The sequence below is a fragment of the Gorilla gorilla genome, chromosome 7, assembly GCF_029281585.2.
Source record: "Gorilla gorilla gorilla isolate KB3781 chromosome 7, NHGRI_mGorGor1-v2.1_pri, whole genome shotgun sequence".
NCBI classification, from domain to species: Eukaryota; Metazoa; Chordata; class Mammalia; order Primates; family Hominidae; genus Gorilla; species Gorilla gorilla.
In genome coordinates this window covers 12,060,368-12,066,212 of record NC_073231.2, presented here as the reverse complement: position 1 = coordinate 12,066,212, position 5,845 = coordinate 12,060,368, and positions in this window count along the sequence as shown.

Genomic DNA, 5,845 nt, shown 5'->3' with positions numbered 1-5,845 from the left:
CTCCCGCCGCCCGCGCACCCTGCTTCCCAGCCCCCACCCCCTCCCGCCACCTTCCGCCGCCCGCGCTCCCCGCTTCCCGGCCCCGCACACCCCCCCACCTTCCGCTCGGGGTCCGGGGCCACCGCCGGGGGCGGGCGGGGGCCTGAGCGCGCGAGCTGGGGAAGAGGGGCTTGGACCCCTGCGGGCCCTGTGTGGCGAAACGCTGCGATTTGGGGCCAGGGGATGGGGAAAAAGCCCCTAAAGGTGGTCCCAAGGCCCCCACCTCGCCTAGAAAAGTCCCCCCGCCTCGCGGGACCGCCTCCGCCAGAACCCGCGCCTGGGATCCCTGCCTGCCGAGTTCGCGGGGGTGGGGTGGTGGAGAGGGCGCCGTCGCTTATTTCATTCATTCAGAAGCCGCTGCAGGGGCTGGGGGTGGCGAGGCTGTGGACCCCACAGAACAGCCTTTAGAAGCTCCACTTTGTTGTTCAGAGAACCTACCCACAAAACACTACAGCTACGTACAAATAGAAAAGGGTGGCTGTCACCGCGAAGGAACCTAGGAGCTGCGTCAGGATTTCTAAGAGGAGAAGGACCTTGGGGGCGGAAATCGGTTTGGCACAGGAGTGCCCGGAGACCTGCTCCGAGAGGACGGACAAAGTGCACATTTACTTGGGGTTTATTAGCGTGAGGCCCTGGAGGGGAGATGCAGGGGTTGGCTCAAGACTCACCCTCCTCCAGACACTCCCCAAACAGCTTTAATCCTTAAGACAAACCTGCAAAGCAGGCATGACCCCAGTTGTATTCAAGAGGCTCAGAGGGGCTGGGTTCGGTGGCTCACCCCTTTAATCCCAGCACTTTGGGAGGCCGAGGCCGGTGAGTCACCTGAGGTCGGGAGTTCGAGACCAGCCTGACCAACATGGAGAAACCCCGTCTCTACTAAAAATACAAAACTAGCCAGGCGTGGTGGCGCGTGTCAGTAATCCCAGCTACTCGGGAGACTGAAGCAGGAGAATCGCTTGAACCCGGGAGGCGGAGGTTGCGGTGACCAGAGATCGCACTATTGCACTCCAGCCTAGGCAACAAGAGTGAAACTCTGTATTAAAAAAAAAAAAAAAGGCTCAGAAGAATCGTATTTTGTCCAGGCTATGGCGACAGTAACAAGGCAGTAGCCGGCTGCAGTGGCTCACGCCTGTAATCCCAGCACTTTGGGAGGCCGAGGCGGGCGGATCACGAGGTCAGGAGATCAAGATAATCCTGGCTAACACGGTGAAACCCCGTCTCTAGTAAAAATACAAAAAATTATCCAGGCGTGGTGGCGGGCGCCTGTAGTCCCAGCTACTCGGGAGGCGGAGGCAGGAGAATGGCGTGAACCCGTGAGCTGAGATCGTGCCACTGCACTCCAGCCTGGGCGAAAAGCGAGACTCCGCCTCGCAAAAAAAAAAAAAAAAAAAAAAAAAAAAAGAAGGCAGTAGGACTCCAAGGGACCTGGTTCCCTGCAGCCTGGTCGTCAGCTGTCACACAGCCCTGAGCCTGCCAGGGTCTTCAGAGACACATACCTGTACTCCCGCCTGGTTAGTAACAAACTAAGGATAGGAGTGGAAGGAAAAAATAATCTCTGGAGCCCAAACATGGTCACTAAGCCCCCAACAGAGTGGGATACCCGAGGAACTGAGGACCAGGAGGCTGCAGGTCAAGGTGGTCCCAACTGCCTGCTCACCCTAGTCATATCCTGAGAGCCATGGACTCTGGACTCCAAATCATTTCAGACCTCTATAAGGAGCTCATAAGATGGCCAAAATGGGGAGGACACAGCCAGAACCAGGATAACTCTCTCCCCTCTCTCATCCTTAGACTGTGACAGAAGGTATGCAGAGCAGAGTGCTTGACATGCGTTATGGCTATTTGATGGAATTTTCCATCAGTGTCATTATAGAAATCACTTTTGAGAGGTAAAAATCACTTTTGAAACAAAAGAAACAGTCTAGGCGCGGTGCGTAACCCCTGTAATCCTAGCACTTTGGGAGGCTGAGGCAGGCAGATCACCTGAGGTCGGGAGTTCCAGACCAGCCTGGCCCAAATGGTGAAACCCAGTCTCTACTAAAAATACAAAAATTAGCTGGGCGTGGTGGTTCACGCGCCTGTAATCCCAGCTACTTGAGAGGCTGAGGCAGGAGAATCGCTTGAGCCCAGGAGGTGGAGGTTGCGGTGAGCTGAGATCACGCCATTGCAGTCCAACCTGGGCAAGACTCCATCTCAAAAGAAAAGAAAAGAAAAGAAAAAAGAAATAGGCCAGGCACAGTGGCTCACACCTGTAATCCCAGCACTTTGGGAGGCCAAGGCAGGCGGATCACGAGGTCGGAAGTTCAAGACCAGCCTGGCCAACATGGTGAAACCCCATCTGTACTAAAAATACAAAAATTAGCTGGGTGTGGCGTTGTGGGCCTGTAATCCCAGCTACTCGAGAGCTGAGGCAGGAGGATCCCTTGAACCAGGGAGTCAGAGGTTGTAGTGAGCCGAGATCACGCCATTGCACTCCAACCTGGGAAAAACTCCTTCTCAAAAGAATAGAAAAGAAATAAATTATTACCAGAGTAGAATTCATCCCTTCCTGGGACATCCAGGAAAGCTTCATGGAGAAAGGAACATACAGCATATTTACTTGTATATGTTCCTTCCTGCCCTCACTGGATCTTAAGCCCCACCCAGGCAAGCATTTTTACCTCTGGTGTTCCCCTGCTTCATCCCAGCTCATTGCAGGGTGTCTGGCCCATAGCAGAGGAAGGAGAAATGTGAGTCGAGTGGATGCGTAATGAATGAAGTAGGCCTTGAAGTTGAGGAGAATTTTGGCTTAACCTGCTAGATTTGGGGGTCAGGGTTCAGGGCCTGGGGAACAGCTCTCAGAACTTACAGAGAGGCCTTGACTCACGTGTGTAAAAGCTGTTTGCTTGTTGAACATCCGTAAAAGAGGCCTAAGTTAACACCTGAAAGAGATGAAAACATATGTCCTCACAAAAATCCGCCAGGCACAGTGGGCTCACGCCTGTAATCCCAGCACTTTGGGAGGCAAAGGTGGGCGGATTGCTTAAGCCTAGGAGTTCAGGATCAGTCTGGGCAACATAGTGAGATCCCAACTCTAAAACAAAAGTTAATAAGTTAATATGTATAAACTTACACCAGATGTTTACAGCAGCATTATTTACAGTAACCAAAAGGTGAAAACGACTCAAATGTCCATCCATTAAAAACCATTGCACGAATAAACAGTCATAAATCCACCAAATGGAGTATCATTCAGTCGTAAAAAGGAATGAAGTAGTGACACATGCTACAACATCGATAAACCTTGAAAACATTTGCTAAGTAAAATCAGCCAGGTCCAAAGGACTCAGTATTGTATGATTCCATGAAATCCACATGGGAGGTTAGGTAGGTGACAGCTAAAGGGTGTGAGGTTTCTCTGGGGGCTAATATGAATTTTTTTTTTTTTTCCCGAGATAGAGTCTCGCTCTGTCGCCCAGGCTGGAGTGCAGTGGTGCGATATCGCCTCGCTGCAACCTCCGCCTCCCGAGTTCAAGCAATTCTGCCTCAGCCTCCTGAGTAGCTGGGATTACAGGCACCCGCCACCACACTCACCTAATTTTTATATTTTTGGTAGAGACAGGGTTTCACCATGTTGGCCAGGCTGGTCTCGAACTCCTGACCTCATGATCCACCTGCCTCGGCCCCCGAAAGTGCTGGGATTACAGGCGTGAGCCACTGATCCTGGCCATGAATGTTCTAAAATTGATTTGTGATGATGATTGCACAACCCTGTGAAAATACTAAAAACGATTAAACTGTGCACTTTAAAGGGTGAATGTTTATGTCAGTTATATCTCAGTAAAGCTGTTACCAAAAACAAACAAACAAAAACTAAAAAACAGAAAGAGTTGATTTTGGAAGTCCTGAAAACAATTCTTCCCGCCCCTACCCTCTAAATGAGACCCTATTAAGAGGTCTCTTTTCGGAGGAAATGCCCCATTTGTTCTCCTTTATTTTACAAACCCTTGTAAATCTGATTGCCTCTGACCTCCAACACTTTCTAAATCCCAGAAAGTGAGACTGTGGTGAACGGTTTTTAATGGATGGTCTCTGTAGATATGCAGTGGGTTCTTCGGTAGTTGACAATTGGAGTCTGATGGTTTTGGGATTGGCCAGTTCTTTCTCCCAGGCATGGGCTCCACAGGGTGCCTCCTGATAAGACTGAATCCTCTCTCCCCTCTCTTTCCTCCCAATTAGTGGCTTAAACCCATTAGTTCAAATTTGCTTAGAGTTCAAGGTCTCATAAAGATCTCGAGTTCAAGGTCTTGTAAGATCAGACCAACCTTCCTACCCAAATCTGTTTAAAATAGGCCGGGCGCAGTGCCTCACGCCTATAATCCCAGCACTTTGGGAGACCTAGGCGGGTGCATTGCCTGAGCTCACAAGTTCGAGACCAGCCTGGCCAACATGATGAAACCACGTCTCTACTAAAAATACAAAAATTAGCTGGGTGCGGTGGCACAAGCCTGTAGTCCCAGCTCCTGGGGAGGTTGAGGCAGAATTGCATAAACCCAGGAAACAGGTGGTAGTGAGCTGAGATGGCGCCACGGCACTCCAGCCTGGGCGACAGATTGAGTCTCCACCTCAAAAAAAAAAAAAGGGGGGCTTAATAGCACATGAACAGACACACTTTTCCTCCAGCCCTTTCATGAGCCTGAAGCACTGATTTCCTGCGACCTCCAGCAGGTGGAAGGAATGTGTCTTTGGAGGAGCATTTCTCGCCTCCTTTGACACCCCCCAATTCATCTGAACCCACAGGTTTGGAAATACCAGATTCTACCATGAACCAGAGCTTCCTGTCCGGCTTGGGGAAAAGGTTGAAACACTCCCTTGCACAGGGTTCTCCTTTCCCAACACTCTTGTTTTACTCCCCACAGCCAGGGTGAGAAAAAAAAAAACCTGAAACCCTGAAATCCTGGCTTGGATCCTAGTCCCACAGTTACTTCCCTCCCCCCGTGTCAGAACATGGTGTTGTGAGGAATACATTTCAATTAGATTCTATAGGAGACACCAGCCACAGTGCCTTCAGATACAGCGTGTTCTGGTCGCAAAGCCCCTCCCATTTTCTAATACCCTTGGCCAGATACACTGAAGGTTCTAGTCTTACAAAAAAAATTGACAGTACTAAAGGCTGGCAAGTACGTGGTACAGTGGAAGTTCTCATATGTTGTTGGTGGGAGAATGAGAGTACAGCCACTTTGTTTTAAGAAACACTTTGACATTTTTAAAATTTTTGAGGCAGAGTCTCGCTCTGTCACCCAGGCTGGAGTGCAGTGGTGCAGCCTTGGCTCACTGCAACCTCTGTCTCCAGGGTTCAAGCGATTCTCATGCCTCAGCCTCCCTTGTAGATGGGATTACAGGTGTGCGCCACCACACCCGGCTAATTTTTTTTTCTTTTTTTTGAGATGGAGTCTTGCTCTGTTGCCCCGGCTGGAGTGCAGTGGTGCGATCTCAGCTCACTGCAACCTCTGCCTCGTGGGTTCAAGCGATTCTCCTGCCTCAGCCTCCCATGTAGCTGGTGTCATGTGTGTCCGTGTGAAGAGACCACCAAACAGGCTTTGTGTGAGCAATAAAGCTTTTTAATCACCTGGGTGCAGGTGGACTGAGTCTGAAAAGAGAGTCAGTGAAGGGAGATAGGGGTGGGGCGGTTTTATAGGATTTCTGTGGGTTGTGGAAAATTACAGTTAGAGGGGGTTTTTCTTGTGGGCAGGAGCAGGGGTCACAAGGTGCTCAGTGGGGGAGCTTCTGAGCCAGGAGAAGGAATTTCACAAGGTTAATCGATAAG